A 23,232-nucleotide genomic window follows, 5' to 3' on the forward strand; every position below is an offset into this window, starting at 1 on the left:
CCGGCGCCACGCCCCTCTTCCCTACTTTCTTCCGCTCTTTCTGGGGACTCGGCAGCGAAGGCGCAGCCCTGGAACCCGCTGGGCGTTGGGGGTCTGGCGGCGAAATAGCGGGTCGCAGAGATCACACGTCCCGCGAGGGACCCCCGAGCAGTGAGCGGTCTGGAGACTGCTATCATTTGCGGATGATAGGAGGAGGTCAAGACTCAGACGTGAGGCTTGCGTGATTTTTAAAAAAAAGTATTGCCCGGACTTATTGCGTGGAACAGAGTGACTTTAAAAATTTTTTTTTCAACTAGGGTATATCAATTAAAGCTAATTTTAAAATGCTGTCCCTGAAGCCTCTCGACCCACCGGTTCCTCCCCTTCTGTTTGTGTCTTGTAAACTTGACTTAAACCATTCATAACTTTCGAAAAGGAACTCGTGATTCTCATTAAATCCCCGCGGTGGAGCGAAACTTTGGGTAACTGGAAATCTGAGTGAGGGAACTGCCGCGGCCTGTCGTCTTGTGATCACCCCTGCCCAGGCGCGGTTGTGTACAAACAAGTGCACAGAGAAGAAAATGGTCAAAAACCTGAGAGAAAGGAGGTCCCCTGCGCCCACGTGTCAGGGCACGTTTAATGGCTGCTGTGAGTGGAAACGGACTGGAATGTATTAGACCTTGTGGAGTTGGACAAACTTCACATGATTAGCTTCCTTCCCATCAGTTGTTTCCTCTCCCCCCCCACCCCGCCCCCGCTGTCTTTGCCGACACTGTTTATATTTCCTGGGGCTGTTGTAGCTTCGTCTAGATAGATTGTCTATAAGGAATCTTTTGGACATTGTCAGCAGCAGGGACTGTGTCTGCGTGTTCTCTACTTTAAAAGCGGAGTTTGGCTGTGTTTTTAAAGTGCTCGTCACCACGCTGCACCATTGCTGGTGCTTCTCAGCTCTGCCTATAAATGATGGCAGGATGGCGGCCCTCACCTAGTAGAACCAGGAAGGCGGGCAGTGTTAGAATGACGGGGTTGGGTTTAACTGTTGCCAAAACAGTCACATTCAAGGAAGGAGTTGTTTTGATTCTTAAAAAAAAAAAAAAAAAAAAAAAAAAAAAAAAAAAAAAAAAAAAAGTGTATGTGTTAGCAAGCCCTTTTTTCAATAAACAAACATGATTCACACACACATAATTTTTTAAAGTAATGAAACCTTTTACAGAGATTTCAGTGGTAAAAGGACTTTGGGATCAAGCCTTCAGTCCCTTTGCCTTCTCTAACTAGCACCATAAAACCCTGGTTTAGGTCCAAAACATGTCGAACAGTCTGATGACTGTGCCTTTAGGCCTTATTTTTTAAAATGCAGTCGTGTATTTACTGTTTTTAACCCAGGTAATTCACAGAGGTATTGAATCTGGACAATAGATTTGTGTAAAAATACCTAAAAATGTGTATCTGTGTTTCACAAGAAGCGGAAAGGATTAATACTCTAAAATTTTTCTGTGTAGCAAGCTCCCAGCATCATTGGAAAGCCTAGCTCTCTAACAATGAGGTTTGCGGTGTCGGGCTTATGTTGTCACTTGTTGAAGGACATGGGTGGCTTGTCAAGTTGTGACAGCAAAAAGCTGCGTAGTCAAAACACTTGAAGAAATGCCTAGCTAATAGGAGATTAGTTTTGCTCTTTTTTATGTTGAAAACCTCTGAGAGGAAAAAAATCAGGTTTAGAATTATATCATTTATTGTGTTGGATTTGTATAGGAGGTCGTTTTGTTTGTTTGTTTGTTTGTTTACGTCAGCTTAAGCTTAATTTAGGGAGTCAAGTTGTGGAGGTCAAATTTTTCTGATTTGGGAGAGAATCGGCTTAACAGTGATTTGGGGTATGAGTTTTGGTGTTGGACAGATGTGGATGGGAATATTAATTAACCATTTTCAGTCTGAATTATAAAACGAGGATGGTTAGTGGTCTCTGTCTTGAGGGTTTTTGTGAAAGTATATGAAACAATCATTGGAAAATACTTTGCACCGAACACACAGATAACGTTTGAAATTATTAGATATTTTATCTATTGATTCTGGCAGCCAGCTCTCGGATAAATTAAAAGACGGCTGTTTGAATCTTCTGGAAACACTAGATAGAGCAAATAAATCAGGTAAAGAAGGAACCCGATTTGATTGATAGATGAATAGGTAGAGCTTCTGGAAATGCTAGGGCAATTAAATTCGAAACAAGTTACCTGGATTTATAGATAGATAGAACCAGTGCTGTCTCTATCCATCTATCTATGTACCTACATAAAATACTTGTATGCATGTGTGTGTCATATTTCTACCACAGTGGTATGAATAATTTTGATTAATGGATTAACAATTTTAATGTGCTTTTGGTATGAGGTTAACAGGTGTATACTATTTTTAGAGTCAGGCCATCAGAAACATTTCATTAATCATATTTTAAATTTAAAGACAATTTATATTTGAAATAGTCATATTTATTAACCCTGGGTAGGACATTAAACAGAAATAGTAGTGTTTGTCTTTAATCTAGTATGATTTTTAATGAAGTTATGAAAAAATGTGACTCAGTGATATACATTTACTTTTCGTGTACTGATGTCCAGTGCCAACAGATAAGCCATAAGCTGTGTCTAGGCAATGATTGGCAGCATGTCGAAAATATTTTGTAAAAGCATGGTGACTAATGGTAAACTTTGGGGGGACTAGGTGTCCAGTTAATTCAGGGAATCTACTCATCAGATCATTGACTCATTGAGGAAATAGAAAAAATGCTTCCATCTTTAAAACAAACCCTTTTAAGTGGCTGTTTTCTTAATGCACATCAGGTGCATAGGATTAGACTGATTAGAATCATAGCTCCTGCCCCAAAGGACTTCTCATTTTACTAATTATTCCACAGAGACGGTGATTTATAATATTTTTAAATAACTGTAAAGGGTACAGTATTATTATGAATCAGTTCTTGCCGATGACATTATACGCGGAAGCAGCGGAGGACTTGATTGAATAAATTATTGATTCTTTTCACTCCTAAAACATCACAGCATAGTGATGAATTCTGGGCTCATGCTTCGAGGTGTATGGAGTGTGGGCAAGTTACTTAATACCTCTGTGCTACAGTGAAGTGTTGGGAGGGATAAAGGAGTTAATCTCTCTAAAGCATTTAGAGCAAGTGCCTGACACATAGTCTATGGTCCATACAGATTAACATTAAATTATTACTTGTTGAGTTTTTCTAAAAGTTATATAATGAGCATGCATTATTTTTGTAACAGGAGAACAACTATATGAAATTGTATGTTTTCCCCCAAATGTAAATAAGCGCAGTAATCTATAAAGTCCTGCCAAGTAGTGCTTCTAAGTCAGAGAATATAATCAGGCCATTGTCATTGTGTCTTTTAAACATGAAATGGATTGCAAAGTTAATTTGTTTAACAAATTAATTCTCCTAGGTCTCAATCCCCTTTTCCTTTCTTACTAGAAACTTGGGGCAAAAACATCAATCATCGATGAAGCCCACTTTAGGATCGGTTAAACATAGGAAGGGTCGTATGCCCAGTTATAGTGCATTATTACAATTCCACCTAATTAAAAACAAGTTTATGGGGAGTTCCCTTCATGGTGCAGCAGAAACGAATCCAACTAGAATCCATGAGGATGTGGGTTTGATCCCTGGCCTCGCTTGGTGGGTCGGGGATCCAGCGTGGGTGTGAGCTGTGGTGTAGGTTGCAGACGTGGCTCAGATCCCCCCTTCCCTGTGGCTGCGGCGTAGGCCGGCAGTTGTAGCTCCAATTCAACCGCTAGTCTGAGAACTTCATATGCTGCAGGTGTGGCCCTAAAAAACAAAAAAATAAAACTAAATCAATAAAACCAAATTTATGCATAGACAAGAAAGTACAGACAAATGGATCATGGGATTGAGGTGCTTCTGCCCTGGTTTCTCCAGTGAGCATGTGTATATAACACAAAAGAATCCATTTGTTTAACAGTTATTCAGTAAAACCCAGTTTATTAGCTTCAAAGAGCAGGATTTGGTTTTTGTCTTAGAAGAAACACCAGCTTCCATAGTCGTTGAAGGGTCCTTAAGTTACACGTGAGAATTATATAGCAGTAAAAGAGAGCCCCTCTAGACGATGGTAGGTCTGTTTTCCGAAGAGATAGATGTTTGCAATTCGGGTTTGCATACAGACCCAGCCCACCAACCTTGACTTTATGGAAGCTGTCACTTCCCAGATGAGTCACGTCCCAGCCCCGCACGGAGGAGCCGTGTGCATACAGCACCTGCAGTGTGTCACAGGCCTCCGAGACAATCATGAGGAAGACACACAGGGCACTGAGTGTCATGGGAAAGCTCAGTAGGTAAAAAAATACATGTATATACTTACAGCTGTGCAAGTCCATTTATGGAGCTCTTCTACATCTGTAGGCCCAAGTCTAGGCCCTTTATATACGTGGTCTTGTGCCCACCCCACAGCAGCCCTGGCAAGGATGCCGAGGCTCCTAAGCCACAAGATGGGAGTGTGACCCGGAGGTGTTCTGACTCCACACCCCAGGCCCTAAGCACTCCACAGAGAGCTGCAGTGGAGGTGTGACCAGCTCGGGGCGGGGGGGGAGGCAACCTATATATAATCAGCAAACTATTATATATAGGATGGATAAACAGCAAGATCATACTGTATAGCCCAGGGAACGGTATTCTGTATCCTGTGATAAACCATCATGGCAAAGAATATAAACGAAAATATGTATAACTGATGGTTACTTTGCTGTACAGCAGTGATTAACACACCATAGTAAATCAACGATACCTCAATAAAATTTTTTAAAAACCGGAGGTGGAGAATGTGATGGAGGGAGTTCCATTTAGAAGCTCTAAATCAAACCAAGAGAAACAGGAGAGGGTTCCTCTTAGGAGCGAGGGGACCCACCTGAGGAGAATTATCAGCACCTTGCCACTGGGCTCACCCCTTTTCAGCCATAGCAGTCGAAGCTTCCAGAATTGCTAGAGACCCAGCAGGCCTGGAAGGATCTGTGAGGTTGGTTGGTCTCCACCACCCCAGACTCCCAAAAAAGGCCTTGAGAGGACAGGGGCACTGGGCTGCAAAGTCCTGCCCTGGGACTAACCCACACTGCTCTCTCAGAAATGGAGGGCACCAGCGGTGAGCCAGCAGGCTCAGACCCAGGGCAGAGGGTGGCAGTGACTTGACCGAAGGTTACTTCTAGATGGATTATTCCATTTAGTGCGGAGTCTCTTGAAAATCATTTCTGGTGTCACTTAAATGTCTGGTTTATTGTGTCAGGCTTTATTGGGTATCGTAAAAGTGCTTAGCTGGGAGTGTCTGGTTGCCATCCTCTGACAAGGAGGGTTTTTGTCTTCTTTTAATGGGTCTGCATTTCGGAGGATTACTGTGTAATAAAAATCAGGGTGTTGGAGACTGTTAAGACTTGATACTTTCAACTCTGCTGGAGAATCAGTGGCTCAGAGAAGAATTTTGCATCAGTCTTTGGTGGATCTGTTGCTAAGAAGCTTTGGTGGTTTTTCACGTTCATTGATTGTAAGCAGGTGACTTTGGGGCCAGAGGGTCAGGAGGCCTTATATTCTGTTTGCCTTCTTACAGAATAGACTACCATTCCCCCTGCAATCCGTGGCACATAACTGACTTGGGATCCCCCTTGGCTGACTGACCCAGGAGAGGGGCACAGGTTCTGGTTTAATTTGTGTTCATGTCATCACAAGTGCTCTCTGGGGTGGGCTCTGAACCAACAGTTGTTGCCACACTTGGGTGCAGTGTATAGAGAATTCCTCTCATCTCTGATGGCTGTGTTCCAACCCACATGAGCCCACAGGGGTAGAATCTTAACTTTACCCGTGTAGAATAACCAGGCTCTCATTTAGCTGCAGATGCTACCAGCCAAGATGTCCCTGGGCACAGGACATTAAACCTTCAGCCCCCAAGCTTGCAGTGACCTCAGATTTTGTCTGCTTTGCCTGGAGAAATTATGGCAGAGGTGCAACACAGTTTAGCTCTCAACATGAGCCAAATAAATCTCAGAATGGAAAGAGGACTCAAAATCCAAAAGCTGCTCGGACTTTATTGATATGAAACCAGCACACCAGGTTTATTCAACCAGACTCTCAGGCAAATTGGAAAAGCATTGGAAGTGGCAGAGTTGGTGCCTGTCCTGTACCTAAACCACCCAAACCTTTTGAGCCATTAGACTGTGACCTGCACATTAGACCGCAGGGCTTCACGTGGGTGTGTAAGGTCATGATTGGCTGCCCAGACAAGTTGTCAAGGAAGGTTTGGATGTCTGGCCAAGAAGCAGAAGAACTGGGTTGTGACTTCTTGATAGGGCTGCCTTGAACTCTTGTATAGGTGGTTCACTGCATAAGAGTACCTGGCCAAGGAAATTAAGTGGGGGCTCAGATCTGCTCCAAAAACCATGTAGCCTGAGCTAGAACTGCCTCTGCCAAGAGAAGGGACACTTCTTTCTGATTCCGTCAAACCTGCAAGGCTGGGTCCACTTGGAGGGCTGGCCTTTTTGTAACTCTCACCAAGCCATGTGGCTAGCGGTGGCAGCCTTTCCTAGCCCCATCAGCCACAACGACCCTCAAAACATCAAGAGCCAGCAGAGTCTGGCACATGGTAGGTGCTTAATAATGCCAATGGAATAAAGGGATGAAACCACCTTCTCTGCAGTGCGTGCCAGCAAAGTGGATGAGCCAGCATTCTTCTTTTGGCTCTTTGGCTCTTTGGCTTTTTAGGACCGCGTGTGCGGCATATGGAAGTTCCCAGGGTAGGGGTTGAAGTGGAGCTGCAGCTGCTGGCCTACACCACAGCCACAGCAACGTGAGATCTGAGCCTCGTCTGTGACCTACACCACAGCTCACGGCAACACCAGATCCCCCACCCACTGAGCGGAGAGGGAGGCCAGGGATCGAACCTACGTCCTCATGGATGCTAGTCAGATTCATTTCCGCTGCACAACGGGAACTCTGAGCCAGTGTTCTTTTTTACTCAAAAAGGTAAAATGGATAGTATCTACTGGGAAATGCACATTCGGTGTTGTGTGTTCCCTGTGCCAGGCTTGTTCTTCTCTGTCTGGTTCAGCATTCCCTCAGGGGCTGGTAAAGCCCGGCACTTGAGGTGTTGTTGACATGGTTTACTCCAAGTTGAACACCAACAAACATGCTCCTGATACCTTCAGGGTCCCTGAAGTGGTGTCTCCTGGGAATGGACAAAAGGAACCCCTGATGTTTATTGACCAGCTGTGGGCCCTCCCCGCTGGTTATAGGATGCAAAGGACAGTGGCTGCAGGGGCATTTGGAATTTACCTATGAGTGGCTGCTGCTTGCGTAGAAAGACTTTTCTAGCTTAGGGTAAGAAATGGGGAGCCTTGGAGTTCCCTGGTGGCACAGTGGGTTAAGGATCTGGCATTGTCACTGCCGTGGCTCTGGTTCAAGCCCTGGCCCGGGAACTTCCACATGTTGTGGGTGCTGCCAAGAAGAAAAAAAGAAATAGGGAGCCTTGTCGGTAAAGCTACCAACAACTAAGGGGGTTTGTTTGCATCCCTCACAATCCCAGCTGGTGCAGCTTGCCCACTTTCTCTTTCTAGTTGATTCTCTAGAGAGCAGGCTTGACTTCCTCTTGGCTCCTCTCCTGAGAGTATTGCACACAGCAGGTAGCATCAGACATGTTTAGTGGGTCAAACGGCTAAGGTGCTGGTTCTAAGGATAGAGGCATTGGTTTGCACTCAGGACCCTGGCCTTCAGCTGTTTCATGGCGACGCTGCACCTTGTGAAAAATGCGCATTGGTGCAGAAACATGAACGCCTTTCACATTCAGTCAGGTTAAATGCAGCCTTCTGCAGGCAAACTCAGATTACCAAAACAGAAATAGCCGCGTACAAATCTTGGGAAGTTCCCATTGTGGCTCAGCAGAAACGAACCCAACTAGCATCCATGAGGAAGCAGGTTTGATCCTTGGCCTTGCTCAGTGGGTTGAAGTATCTGGCGTTGCCGTGAGCTGTGGTGTAGGTTGAGGACATGGCTCGGATCTCATGTTGCTGTGGCGTAGGACGGCAGCTACTGCTCCCAATTCATCCCCTAACCTGGGAACCTCCATATGTCACGGGGACAGCCCTAAAAAGACCAAAAACAAGGATTTTAACAAGGATTCCCTACAGAATTTCTTGAGAGAGCAAACTTACCTGTTGCATTTATAGTATGACTGGATTTTACAGAATTCCAAGTCTCAACTTTTCAGGAACATCTCTATGAATGAAGCAGAATATTCCGGCACATGCTTTGCCCTCTTTTTTGATATAAATATTTGATGAACAGCATGCTTCAGCCCTAACTGTCTCCAAATTCAGAAAGCAAATAAAGAAAGGCTCCTGGCATGTGGCCTAGGAGGGAATCCTTGCCTCTTCTGCCTTTGCCTTCCATTCACCTCCAGGTCTCAGACTTGCTCCTGTGTCATAAATGCCAGGGGACTCAGGGACACCCACACCCAGCAGGTGATATCAAACAGGGCAGAGACCTGTGCACCTCCTGTACTCTGGACCCCGGTTTCTCTGCTTTCTTGATGTCAAAGCGATCATTCACCTGCCTGAACCCAGGATTCCTGGGCCCCAGGCACCTTCTCAGCTTTGTGTCTTCCAAGCTGGGCTTGTCCTATTCTTCACTGTCTTGTGATAAGCAGCTTATACAATGTTTTCATTTTTTTAAAAAAATTGATGATGTATTCATACAGTACTCCCAAACCTTACAACCGTATAAAAAGGTAAACACTGAAAAATCTTCCTCCCATTCCATCCAAGCCTTGTCCCTACTCTTTACAAGTTGCAACTTGTAAATACAAGCAAATGAAGATATATATATATATATAATATATTTATATATTTTTAAATTCTTCCCCCTTCTTTCACAAAAGGTGGTGCTATTACATATACTCTTCTGTGTCTGGCTTTTTAAAACTAGCCGTCTGTCCTGGGGATCTCTATCAGCACCCCCTTTTTCCATTGTGCGGATGTACCCTGGTTTATCCAGCCAGTCCCCTATGGCTGGACCTTCGAATTGATGCCCGTCTTCCGCTATTATAAACGGTGCTGCCACAAATAAAGGTGTCATTTTGCTTTTGTGTAGGTGAACCTAGCGAATTGATTCCCGGGAGCAGGACTGCTGAATCACAGGGCCCTGCCATCACCCCACCCCCACCCCCACCCCCACCCCCGGAAAGGTTGACTCATTTCACTCTTTGCCCAGCAGGATACTAGGTGGCCTGTTTCTCCACAGCCCCACCAACACAAAGCATGTCAGCTCTCTCCTTTTCTCTCTTTCTTTCTCTCTTTCTTGCTCATCTCTGTGGCGAGAAATGGTGTTTAGGGTGGGTTAAATTTTTCGAATTATGAGTGAGTTAGAGGTTTGGGGCCATTTATTTATCTTCTCCTGTGGGCATTTATTGACCTTTCCTCCTGCAGCAAGCCTTTTGCCTACATCACTGTCCACATCTCTTAAATACAGATTTAAGAATGTGATAGCTCTTTTGGGCCTAAGGGTACAGTGGGCTGCCAAGTTGTCAGTGCAAAGTCGAGAGAAGTGGACAGTAGGGTTTTATGCCAGTTGCTAATGTCTGATTGATACATAGTCTTCAGCTAATGCTATTATTAAATTGGGGCTTCTCCAAAGCCTTTATGAAGACGATCTTCTAGTTTAGAATTTCTCCCTCTCAAACAAAAACAAAAGAGATCCAGACTATATACATCCCAATGGCATTTCTTGCAAAATCTTCTAAGAAATCTAGATTTTTTTTTCCCTTCACGTGCATCTCCTGAAAGGTTGTACATTAGTTTGTGTACCTGCGGAACAGAGCTACTGTTCACCTTTTAATTTCACCATCAGAGAGCTGTCTGCTCTTATTTCCAGAGTGAAAGAAAGGAGGGAAGTTGAAGTATAATATAAGGGGACCGGGCAGAGGTCAAGATTTGAAGAAGAGAATGGGGTTGGAGTTACGCAGAATCAACTTTCTCTTAGAGATGCTCTTTCAGTCACCTCTTAGTATGCTCTTTTAATATGAAATTAATTTCATTAATTTTCATCTTTTGAAAAATGACATCCATCAAAAGAGAGAGAACTTTTGTGAAAGTGAACAGATGACTATGTGTGGTCAATTTTTCTCTTTTCTTTTTTTAAAATTTTATTTTATTTTACTGCTTTTTTTTTTAGGGTTGCACCCTTGGCATATGGAGGTTCCCAGGCTAGAGGGGGAGAATCAGAGCTGTAGCTGCCGGCCTACACCACAGCCACAGCAACGCAGGGTCTGAGCCATGTCTTCGACCTACACCACAGCTCATGGCAATGCTGGGTCCCTAACCCACTGATCAAGGCCAGGGATTGAACTTTCTTCCTCATGGATACCAGTTGAGCTTGCTAACCACAAAGCCACGATGGGAGCTCTGTTTTTTTTTGTTTTTGTTTTTTTTTTCTCTGTTTTTGGTCCTAAAGGCATATGGAGGTTCCCAGGCTAGGGGTCAAGTCAGAGCTACAGCTGCCAGCCTGTACCACAGCCACAGCACCACAGAAACGTGGGAGCCGAGCTGAGTCTGCGACCTACACGGCAGCTCACAGCAATGCCGGATCCTTAACCCACTGAGTGAGGCCAGGGATCCAGCCTCATCATCATGGATACTAGTGGAGTTGTTTCTGCTGCTCCACAATGGGAACTCCTATTTTTTAATTTTTTTGCTTTTAGGAATTCATATGGGGCAGTCCTGTATAAGGTTAACCTTCATCTTCATAAAAAAAAAGAAAAAGAAAAAAAAACAAAAACAAAAAAAACCAAAGCAAGAAAACCTCACCACCACAACAAAGTCTCCTTCTCAGAGTTTGCACATTTTGCAGAGGCCCGTAAAGCTCTAGGAAGGAGGAGCTGATACAGGCCTAGGGCTCTCTTTTCAGCTCCTAGATGTGGGGATTCTTACCTTGTGAAGGTGGGTTTTCTGCTCTCTGGATGCTTTGTTTTCCTTCAAGGCTCCTGTCGCTATGGTATTGATGCCAACACTACACTGTCAGCGCCGTAAGGACAGGCACTTGGTCTGTGGATCTAGCCCAGGACCTATAAGGGTACCTGGCACCTTGGGGTGCTCCATCCGTAGTGGATGAATGAATGCTGCTGAAGGTAGGTACCTTCTGGACCTGGCTGGGTCTCTGTGATCAGCCGTGTTGGGGATCCCATGGAAGACTCAGGCCTGGGGCGCCATTCCTTGGCCTTTGGGCAGGATGATCCAGCCCTGTGCCCTCCCTGACAGTGTGCATGATGTGTAGACTCAGGCTCACAGTCTGACTCACCTGGGCAAGTCACCTGACCCTGAAGAGCCTCCATTTTCCCATTCGTAAAATGAAGATAACAACACCGTATTTCAGCAAACCGAAGAAGCCATCAGTTGTGAGAAATGTCATTGTTCTACCAGCCACTCAGAAGGAAAAAAGAAATGACTGCCAATTCAGCCATAACCCACATCAACCCGAATTGTGTTACCAGTTTTCTATAGCTGCCATGACAGATTACCCCAAATTTCGGCACTGAAAACAGCCATCCGGATCATCTCACAGTTCTGAGGTCAGAAGTCATCACAGGCTTGGCTGGTTTCTCTGCTCTGGGTTTTACATGCCTGAAATCTTGCTGGGAGGCTCTGGGAAGAATGCATTTTCAGGGGCATTTAGGTTGTTGGTAGAATCCCTCCTTGCGGGCTATAGGCTGGAGGCCACCCGCTGCTCTTAGAGACCACTCTTTGGTCCTCGTGCTTGGACCTTCCCACTCAGAGCCCGCAGCAGCGTGACAAGTCCTTCTGGTGCCTGAAATCTCTTTGAGGCTCCCTTCTTCCCCCTCTCTCTGCCTCCCGCCAGAGAAAGTCCTGCGCTTTTAAGGGCTCCTTTGATTCAGTTGGGCCCACGTGGACCATCCAAGCTGCTGGCCCTTAATTACATCTGCATTTTGCTGTGTGACATCACACATTCCCAGGTTTCAGGGATTAGGGTGGGACGTCTTTGGGGGGCCGTTCCGACTGCCACAGGGAGTCATCCCAGGGTCAGAGATGTTAACGTGTGAACAGAATATGTTACTCCGCATTGATTAAATACCATCTTCGGCTTAAAAACTGAAGAGCTATGATGTAGTATAAAAGTATTCAGGATGTCACTGCTAAGTGCTCAAGCATTAACCATTATTATTATAATTAATGTTATGATCCTAGTGCTCCCATAATACCTGTCACCTTTCATTTCACTTGAAGTTATTCTCACAGTTAAACACCTCTGACAAACTAACTGAGAGAGTACAGTGTGCCGGCAGTTCATTTGGCAACAGGAAGGATGCGAGTTACTCCTTTGGTGATAGCTCTGCGCTGACAAGTGCTAGGGCCTTTGCAAACTTCCTCGGGCCTGGCAGGAGCTTTCTGAGCCAGATAATACCGGCTCCCCTTACAGGTGGGGAAGCAGCTGGAGGTTGAGGACTGCTTGCGAGCTCGGTAGTAAGTGGTGGTGGCCTCTGGCTCTGAATCCAGGTCTGTCTGACTGGGCAGTCAGTGCTCTTTCTGGTGCCACATTACCTGTCCTGATGTCCCCCTAGGTGTGCGGGGTGGAGGGGATGGCCTGGAAGGGGAAGGAACACAGGGAAGGAGACGTGGCCCTGCGACGTGGCTCTCTGGTCCCCAGATGTGTTTTTGCTATGAATTGTGTCGCTCATCGAAGATAAAGGTCTTGTCTCTTCATCCTGTTTTCCATTTTTAGGAAGCACAACAATGATTTTTTTCTTTTTTGGATTCAAGAGGTATTAATCGGTTACCTACTCTGAGGGTACAGCTGTGAACAGTGGTGATTTATAATGAGAAATATGTATATGATCTTTGTACAGTTCCTGAAACAGAACTCCTGAACCTCTTTTGTGCTGCAGGTGTCTTTTGTTCTGCTATTGGGGTGACTTTGGGACCACGCCTAAGGATGGAGGCTGTTTGCCTGGAGAACCAACCATGTTATTAAAAGGGCAGAACCTTTAGCCCCACCCCTCAGACCTCCAGGGAGGGGCGCGAGGGACTGAAGGTGGAATCATGGGTCACCCATGGCCAATGATCTAATCAATCATTCCTATGTAATCAGGCCTTCATAAAACTCAAAAGACCACATGGTTAGGAAGCCTTCTGGTTGGTGACCACGTGGAGAGATAGGGAAAGTGGCCCTCCTCCAAGAGGGCGTGGAGGCTCTGAGCCCTTCCCCCACCTCCCCCTCAGCATCTGTCCCATCAGGCAGACCCTGAGTTACAGCCTTTCATAATAAACCGTGATCTGTGATCTAGTAAGTGCAGTGTTTCTCTAAGTTCTGTGGGCCGCTCTGAGCCCTTAACCTGTGGAATCTGATGTTATCTCTGGGTAGATAATGTCAGAATTGAGTTGCATTGTAGAACACTCAGCTGATGTCAAGAATTGCTTGGTGGTGTGCAGGCCTCCGCCGCAAACTGGAATTGGTGACCAGAGCACTTTTATATACTGTGTGTGACTTTCGAAGGGAAGAAAGTTAGCATCGGGGAATTTCTGCTTTTCAAACTATTTTAAGTGCAACTGGGGCAAAAGGGAGAGGAGAAGAGGAGGGTGCTGGTTTAGCAGAACAGGAGTAAACACGGTAGCTACCTGAATCCTATAAACTCCAGTCGCTGTCTCCAAAAATTTTCCAGGACACAACCACAGATTATTTTAGGCTCTTCAAATTCAGGTAGCCCTTGTTGAAAACCAGTCTCATCATTTTGCCTTCAAAACCTGCTTTTCTTCCTGCCTTCTCTCCTCCGTGGACATCTGCACTCACCCAGGGTGCCAAGCTCTGGACCCCTGAGTCATCCGGAACCCCTCCCTCCGCCTCCCCCCAGCTCAGACCCCCTTGGTCCCGACCAAAGCCTGTCACGTTCACGTCCCAACCAGCCCACACATTCCCTGTCCTCTATCCCCACTACCTACCACCTGGATTGTCGCCATGGCTTCCTAACTGACCCCCACGCTGCCACCAGGGTGGTTTTTCTAAAACGTAGATCTGAATGTCACTTCCTCTCTAGCAGTTCACAAAAGACATCACCATCTAGTAGTTAAGGGTTCACACTGTTCAGGTTCAAGGCTGCTTCTGCTTCTTACAAGCCCTGGAATCTTGGAAGAATTATTTAGTGGCTCTGTGCCTCAATGTTTTCATCTCTAAAATGGGTATCATCAGAGTACCAGCCTCACAGATAGGTTATGGAATTTATTTATTTATTTTGTCTTTTTGTCTTTTCTAGGGCTGCACTTGCAGCATATGGAGGTTCCCAGGCTAGGCATCTAATTGGAGCTGTAGCCACTGGCCTACACCACAGCAACGCCAGATCCGAGCCGCATCTGTGACCTACACCACAGCTCACAGCAACGCCGGATGCTTAGCCCATTGAGCAAGGCCAGGGATCGAACCTGCAGCCTCACGGTTCCTAGTCAGATTCATGAGCCATTGAGCTACAAAGGGAACTCCAGGTTATGGAATTTAAATGAGTTCCTATGTGTGGAGCACTAAGAACAGGGCCTGGCACGCAGAAAGCCCTCCGTGAACATTAACCCACAACCTAGATAACACGACTGGGATAACACGACTGGAGCGCGTGTTCCCTGCTGCTCCCTGTCATCCCCTATCTTCCCAGTGCCATTCAGTCCTTGCTCTGCAGCCAGATCTGACAGTATGTAAGTACCCATGTGGAGAGGACATATTTAAACCTTTTCATAGCAAACTGATAGCACTTTTAAGTCTTTTGGAGCTAGTGAAAAATTGGGCTTGCATTTTATTTTATGATTTTTATTTTTATTTTTTGCTTTTAAGGGCCTCCTCTGAGGCATATGGAGCTTCCCAGGCTAGGGGTCGAATCAGAGCTACAGCTGCCAGCCTACACCACAGCCACAGCAACACAGGATCTGAGCCATGTCTGCCACCTACACCACAGCTCATGGCAACTCCAGATCCTTAACCCACTGAGTGAGGCCAGGGATCAAACCCGCAACCTTGTGGTTCCTAGTCGGATTCCTTTCCACTGTGCCACGATGGGCACTCCCTGGGCTTGCATTTTATATTTCATTTTTCTAGTAGTTCTTTTTATTGCATCTTATGAAAGTATTGGACCATGATGAAATGGAAATGAAAACAAAAAGCTGGCTCTTTCACTAAGGATAGTTTGAAAAGCACTTCTGTGTTCCCACACACCTACACACACACCCCTCTAGTTGATTCATACTGGCCAGGTTACCATACTCAACTGCGAAGCCTTAAATCTCTCTGGATTTCTTCACACCATTTCCTCTGCCTAGCATTTATTACACATTTATTCAGCACCTATAATAAGTGCTAGGTTCTGGGGCTATGAGTAAGATACTGCCTCTACTTTGAGGAAGTGTCCTTCTAGCTACCTGGTGAATTCTTGCCTGTGTTTTGAAATCTAGCATAATTTCATTCTTTCACCCATTAAGAAAACATGTATGGAGTTCACCTCATGGCTCAGTGGAAACGAATCTGACTAGCATCCATGAGGACGCAGGTTTGATCCCTGGCCTTACTCAGTGGGTTAAGGATCTGGTGTTGCCGTGAGCTGTGGCTCCAGATCTGGTGTTGCTGTGGTTGTGATGTAGGCCGGTGGCTACTGCTTCGACTAGACCCCTAGCCTGAGAACTTCCATATGCCATGGGTGTGGCCCTAAAAAGACAAAAGGAAGGAAGGAAGAGAGAGAAAGAAAGAAAAGGAAAGAAAGAGAAAGAGAGAAAGAAAGAAAACAAGTATTAAATGCCATCTTCTACGAGGCACTGGGTGCATTCTGCTCCCACCCTTAAAGATCACCAAGCTAATTGGCGAGGTGGGATGTGTGCAAACAGATACAGAAACAATGACAGTAGGATGGGAGGGTTAGAGAGCAGTGTGTGCAAAAAAGCAGGGATGTGTCTGACTTTGCCTCGGCCACACAAGGGCTAGGAGAGGTCGGAATTGGTGTCAAGGTACAGTGGAGGCAGTGTCATCAAAAAATGAAGATCCAGGTCCTGAGGTCAAACCCAGCCCTGAAGCACAGCTCTACCACTCACTGGTCACTAGTCATGTGACTTTGAGTGACTCTTCTCTCCGCCTTAGGCCATTCAGGCTACCATCGCCAAATACCATAGACTGAGTGGCTGTAAATGACAGAATGTATTTCTCATAGTTCTGGAGGCTAGAAGTCCAAGATCCAGGCACCTGCACACTCAGTGTCTGTTGAGAGCCCACTCTCATAGCTCATGAACAGCAGTCTTCTTTTCTCACCGTGTGCGGTCTTTTGTATTCATTGAATTTCTTTTTCTTTCTTTTTTTTTTTTTTTTTTTTTTTTTTTGTCTTTTTAGGGCCACACTGGTGGCCTATGAAGGTTTCCAGGCTAGGGGTCGAATCAGAGATACAGCTGCTGGCCTAGACCACAGCCACAGCAACGCCAGCTTCTTAACCCACTGAGGAAGGCCAGAGATCGATCCCTCAACCTCATTGTTCCTAGTCAGATTCATTCCCACTGTGCCACGACATGAACTCCCATAATTTATTTTTCTATTGAAGTATAGTTGATTTACAATATTGTGATGATTGGCTTAGAAGATGTGATATACACACACTCACACACGCATATGCACACAATGGAATATTACTTGGCCGTGAAAATGAACGAACCATTGCCATTTATAGCAACATGGATGGACCAAAAAAATATTATACCACTTATATGGGGGTCTCTTTTATAAGGGCACTACTTCCATTTATGAAGGCTTTACCCTCAATACGGAATCATCTTCTAAGGCCCCACCTCCAAATATATCACATCAGGTTTAGGATTTCAACTTGAATTTTGAGGAGACACATTCAAACCATAGCATTCTCTGACCTTCCGATTCCTCATCTGTAAAATGGGAATAACAGTACCAATACCTTACAAGGCTGTTTGAGGCTCACCTGAAATTATTACATACAGAATGTGCTTAGAAATGTACCTGACATATACAGCTCCATAAATGTTAGATGTTATCACTCTTGCTGTGACCTTTTTCCCTCTCCTTGACCCCTGTATCTGGACATACTTACATTTGCCCTTGTCTGGCTTCCAGTGGCAGGCTCTTCAAGCAGCCTACTAATTACTACATTGAATTGTGTAATTTTACCTGCCAATATCTCTGTCTCCCCTCTGCATGAATGTACCTCTTGAAGCCAGTGACATTTCTTCATCTTCCTATTGGCAGTGACAGACAGTGTTCAACACATAGAAGACTCAGTAAATATTTAGAGAATCTCTATTGTATTAAAATTTAAATTTGATAACTTCAACTTTAAAATGTCGATGTGCTTGCAAAATTCATAGGTTGAAATCCTAACCCCCCCCCACCTCTACCCCACAGAATGATATTAGGAGATGGGGCCCCTGAGTGGGAATTAGGTCATGAGGGTGGAGTTCTCATGTGTAGGATTATTGCACTTACAAAAGGAGCCTCAGAGGTGCCTCACCCCTTCCACCGTGTGGGGAGACAGTGAGAGGACAGCTGTCTGTGAACCTGGAAGCAGCTCTCACCAGACACTGAATCTCCTGGAACCTTGACCTTGGGCTTCTAGCCTCCAGACCTGTAAGAAATAGATGTTTGTTGTTTAAGCCACCCCAGTGTGTGGTATTTTCTTTATAGCAGCGGGAATGGGCTAAAATCCTTTCGTTGCCACTTGACAGATGGGGAAACCGAGGCTCTTTCTAGAAAGTTTCTGTTACTTGCCCCACATCCCAGAGCTAGCCAAGGGCAGAAGCGAGATTAGAATCCCACCTCGCTTGTTTTCCCGTTTTGTGCTGCCTTGTCAAGTCTACCCTGCCAGCTGGGGCGGGGTGGGGGGGGGGTCTTTCTGGGTGTGGGCCAGGCTCAGAAGCTCTTACCACCCAGCCCCACCCGCATCAGGATGGCTGCGTGGGCAGGAACCAGGCTTGAAGAGACCTCCAGACACACCCTGTCTCCCTGCTCGTCGCACTCCCCACTGCTGCACTGGTCTTTATGGGTCACACCCTTAGCAAGTGTCCACCTGAAACCTGGGTGGAGGTGGGGACAGAGCTGGCCTTTGGGAGGTGGGAGGCTGCCAAAGAGTCGAGGGAGGGAGGGAGGGACTTGTCTAAGGGTGAGTGATTTATAACCGGACTACAGGGCTGAGTCAAGGAGGAGGAGCCCAGTGAAGTCAACAGGTAGGAGAGGGGAAAATTGGAAGGCTATCCAAAGGCAGTGACGCTTTCTTAGACCTTTTTCCCCTCCAGAAAAGTCTTTTTTTTCTTTCTTTTTTTTTTTTTTTTGTCTTTTTAGGGCCACACCCGCAGCCACATGGAGGTTCCCAGGCTAGGGGTCCAATTGGAGCTGTATCCACTGGCTTATACCACAGCCACAGCACCACCAGATCTGAGCCGCATCTGTGATCTACACCACAGCTCACGGCAATGCCAGATCCTTAACCCACTGAGCAAGGCCAGGGATCAAACCTGCATCCTCATGGATACTAGTTGGGTTGGATACCCCTGAGCCACAACAGGAATTCCCCCTCTAGAAACATCTTGATGCATCTCCCTTCCACCTTCTTTGAAAGGGACACCTGGACACTCTGCTGAGGAATGCTTTCTGTGCTCCAATCACTTGGATTGGGTTGTAATCTTTATTACGGAGGCAGGGCAGGGCAGCGTGGTGAATCACACCAAGGACTCTGACCTCGAACATTCTTGACAATAGTGTAAAATTTATGACTTCATGCCTTATCTTTTTTTTTTTTTTTCGTCTTTCATTAGGGGAAAAAAAAAAAGGAAGGAATTCTCAAAGGGAATAGGATCTTGTGGCTCGTGTAGCCTCAAAGGCAGGAGAGACCACAGTCACGGTTTGCAAACCTCCCTGCAAATTAGGATCAGCTGGGGCATGATTGGGACAATCAGGAAGGCCTGGCTGCACCCACACCCTCTGCGGGGGGCCTGAGGATGGCCCCTCCTGTAAAAAGTCCCAGGTGATCCAGAGCTCAGTCAAGGGGGGCCAGAGCACCATCGGGGCCCAAGTGAACACTGGGTCTCTGCAGTGAAGATGCTTGACAGGAGGGGAAGTCAGGATGTGGCCGCCAAGGCATCTGATGGATTCTGACTCATTTTCTTCATCTCATTACGGGGTCTGGGAGCACAAGTCCTCACTCCTTGTCAGCTCATAGAGCCCCTTCCTTGAAACATGCCCAGCCTCTACCCTGGAGCGGTCTCACCCAGCTCTTGCCCCTTCTCAGCAAAGACCGATGTATCTGTTTGTTAAGTCACCTTTTCCACGTGAAGGCAGCTACGCTCGCCACCAATGCCAGCAGTTCCCCTGTGGACCCTGTCGCCCACGGTGGAAGAGCCCAGCAATTCTGGGTAGAAAAGGGCTCTTGGCCAAGGCCTCCTCTGACACATCACACCACCTCATGGGCAGGTCTCTTGAGAAAGCTGCATCTTGCAGGCCAGTTCATGCTGCATGTGAGTCATGTTCAACATGTGTTACTCGTGGCTAGATTTAGTGTATGGAGCCTAGGAGCAGATGATGGGTTTTGAGGCGCATAGGCAGGCTCTTGACTTTTGATTCCAAATGGCTTTAATGGTCACCATTTATTTTGTTTTATGTCCAGTAGCACATTTGATTTTACTTTAATTAATTAATTAATTACATTTGCTTTTTAGGGCTGCACCCGCATCATGTGAAAGTTCCCAGGCTAGGGGTTGAATCGGAGCCACAGCTGCCAGCCTCCCCCACAGCCACAGCCACGCCAGATCCAAGCCGCATCTGCAAGCTACACCACAGCTCACAGCAAGGCCAGATCCTTAACCCACCGAGCGAGGCCAGGAATTAAACCCACATCCTCCTGGATACTCGTCGGATTCATTTCCATGGTACCACAACAGGAACTCTTGAAGATTTTATTTTTATCTGGGTTTTAGTAGAGGAAAAATGGTGAGGAAAGGTGACCTTAACATTTGCATTCATGGAAGTGATTTGCGGATTTGTTTTTCTGGATAAAAATTTTAAAAATTATTTTTAAAGAGAGGGGGTTTTTTTGTTTGAGGTTTTTTTGGGGTTTTGGGGGGTTAGATTGAATGTCCACGCCACATAGATTTCTCCATTTCCCCTTGAGCACGAAAAGCCTTCTATATAGTAATACTTTCCAGAAGCATCTGAAAATGGGAGTCCCTTGGGGACTTTGATGGCACATCATATTAAAATGAAAAATGAAATCTCAAGAGTGCCACTTTGGGTTTTGAAACTAACTTCTCATTTTACAACTTTGATGATGAGAAGGAGAGGGAAGTAACATTTCTGTGCGCCTGCCCTGGGAATTATAATTAGTTCATTTGTGGAAGAGGAAACTGCAGCTCAGAGCAGTTCAATAACGTGTCCAAGGCTGCACAGCTCCTGAGCAGCAGAGCCGGAATCCAAGCCTGCGGAATCCGTTAGGCTGCACCGTGCTGCCCTCTGGTACTAAAAACACACACCCCCTTGACTCTGTAAGTGTTAATTTTCTTTAAGAGACTTTTCTTTTATCGTCCACAGAAGACTGTCCTGAGAAGCATATAAAACATAAAAGCATTGTAAAACCTGAGGCTTAGTGGAGTCAGCATCTAGGGGAGAACAGAAAGTCCAAGAAGGGAAAGTGGAACTGCCTCCTGGCAGGTACCATGTTTATAAAGAGCCCAGCCATTACTCATACAAATCTGTTTCTAAACCGACTCTTTAACAGCTGCAAAGACTGGAATTATCAGTTCTAAGCACATTTTTTAGTTTTTTTATTTTTTTGTGGTTTGCCCTTGTTAAAAATGGAGTTGTAATAGGTAGGAACAGTTTTGCTGATTGTTAATATGCTTTTGGTTGCTGGTTGCATTGAATGCAGGCATTTTGGTTATTTCTCCAGAAAACAATGCTGGGGAAGCTGAGAGTAAATGTTGGAAAAGTGACAGAATTAAAGGGTTGGCCTTCTCCAGAATTTCTAAACAGGAAAGGCTCAGGGCTGGCAGGCTGCAAGGGGTGTGAGGGGACAAATCTGGAAGTGTGTTTGCTAAGCGAGTATAATTTTTTTTTTCTTTTTTTACTTCGCTTGCGTGTTTTTGTAATGTTTTCTCAAAATGTTTTAAAATTTATACTTTATAAAATGAGACGGTGTTTATGATCCATATTGAAAAGATGGTTCTTGCAGTGGCAGAGAGGAGGAACCTGCCTGGCAGAGAGTAATCCTAGCTCAGCCACTTGCTGCTTAGTGACCTTGAACAAGTCACTTGACCTTTCAGTGCCTCAGTGTCCTCTCCCTGAAGATGGAGATGATACTGCAGCCTCTCCCGGGGGTTATCGTGAAATGTAAATAACATAAAACATATAAAATACTTAGAACTGGGTCTGATGCCGAGTAAACGAGATGCCCAATAAATGTCTGCCACCATTCTTTTATTTATTTATTAGGGCCACAGGTGAGACACACTGAAGTTCCCAGGCTAGGGGTTGAATTACTGAAGTTCCCAGGCTAGCGGTTGAATCAGAGCTACAGCTGCCGGCCTACACCACAGCCACAGCCACTCAGAATCTCAGCCGCGTCTGCAACCTACTCCACAGCTCACTGGCAACGTCAGATCCTTAACCCACTGAGTGGGGCCAGGGATCGAACCTGCATCCTCATGGATACTGGTCAGATTTGTTTCCACTGAGCCACAATGGGAACTCTTCTCTTGTCCTTTTAATTAGTTGGAGTTTAATTGATTTAATTGGAGGGGCTGATGGAGATACTGGTAGGGAGGAAGATGTTCTCCCAAGCCAGCCTTTGTGCAGATTCTGCCAGAATAAGTACTTCTGTTCCGCCTGAGGATTTGAAGTCCGTGGTTTTTATTCTCACGGTACTCCAAATTGACATTTCCATGCAGGAGTGGGAAGATCATTAAACTATTTATGTTTTAAACATGTTGTCTTTGCATCTGTGCTTTCAAAACGTGCTAGATGTGACCCCTGCTGAAACGTGCCAGATGTAGTCAGGGGGTGGAGCTATGGCCTAGAAGCCATCCGGAGTTCTATGCTCGAGATGCAGTTGTGCTGGGTGCTGCCGAGGAGGGCCGAGGGCTCAAGCGCTGACGGAGGCGCAATCTCTGTTCCTCCGAGAAGCCAGTACCTTCCTGCCAGCTCCCCCCACGTCACAGCAGACAATGTAGTTTTCATTCTGTGGTGAAAGGAAAGGAACCACTTTTCTGGAGACACAGGCTTTTTTCTGGCCCTAGAGTCCAACACATTTTTCGTGTAAGACCTTATGTGAGGGTCACAGGGGATAGATTCCTCAGTATCGTCAGCAGTTCTTCCTGGGGAACTCTTCGAAGAGACCGTCCTTGTAGTTATTTCTTATGTTAACCCTTGAAATAATTAGACGTTCTTTCCATCTCATTCACTGACTGTGTTTCTGCAGGAAATAATTAAGTCCAAGTGCATTGTTCTCTTGATCTAATTTGATTAGGTGCCAGCAGGGAGGTCCTAGGAAAGAAGAGAGCCGAGCGTCAGGAGCCTGACATCTGGAAATTGCAGGTCTAGAATTATGGGATGTTGTAGCCCAAATGGGCCATTGTGTTCATGGAGCCCACCTTCTGCTTTTTGACAGATTAGGCAGCTGACGCCCAGAGATTGGCCTGAGTTGGGTAGAACTAATTGGTGGCACCCGTGGGACTCCTGGTTCCAGGTCCAGCCACCTGTTCCACCCAACTGCACGCTTGTTCTGAGCGTGGACTTCAGAGCTGAGGTGTGCAGTAGGACCTTCTGTAGCACGGAAATGTTCAGTCTGTCCAGGGTGGTGGCCACCTGCCACATGTGGCTCTTGAGCACTTGAATTGCAGTGAGCATAACGGAGCTAGAATTTTTTGTTTGTTTGCTTTATTTAATTTTCATTCATTAAAATTCAAAGTTTTTTTGTTTTTTTTTGTTTTGTTTTGTTTTGTTTTTGCTTTTTAGGGCCACAGCTGAGGCACATGGAGGGTCCCAGGCTAGGGGTCGAATCGGAGCTACAGCTGCTGGCCTACACCACAGCCACAGCAACACGGGATCCAAGCCACGTCTGTGATCTTTATCACAGCACACGGCCACGCCAGATCCCCAACCCCCTGAGCGAGGCCAGGGATTGAACCCACAACCTCATGGTTACTAGCCGGATT

At 45.9% G+C, this 23,232-nt stretch overlaps 1 protein-coding gene across 5 annotated transcripts in view; it reads left to right on the plus strand.

Annotated features, from left to right (window-relative positions):
- Nucleotides 1–23,232, plus strand: part of GNG12 (G protein subunit gamma 12) — a 136,235-nt gene that overhangs the window by 636 nt on the left and 112,367 nt on the right.

Source organism: Sus scrofa, chromosome 6 (genome assembly GCF_054392235.1).
Source record: "Sus scrofa isolate SSC_HxYL_T2T_F1_AM1 chromosome 6, Sscrofa_HxYL_maternal_Yorkshire_Landrace_v2.0, whole genome shotgun sequence".
NCBI lineage: Eukaryota > Metazoa > Chordata > Mammalia > Artiodactyla > Suidae > Sus > Sus scrofa.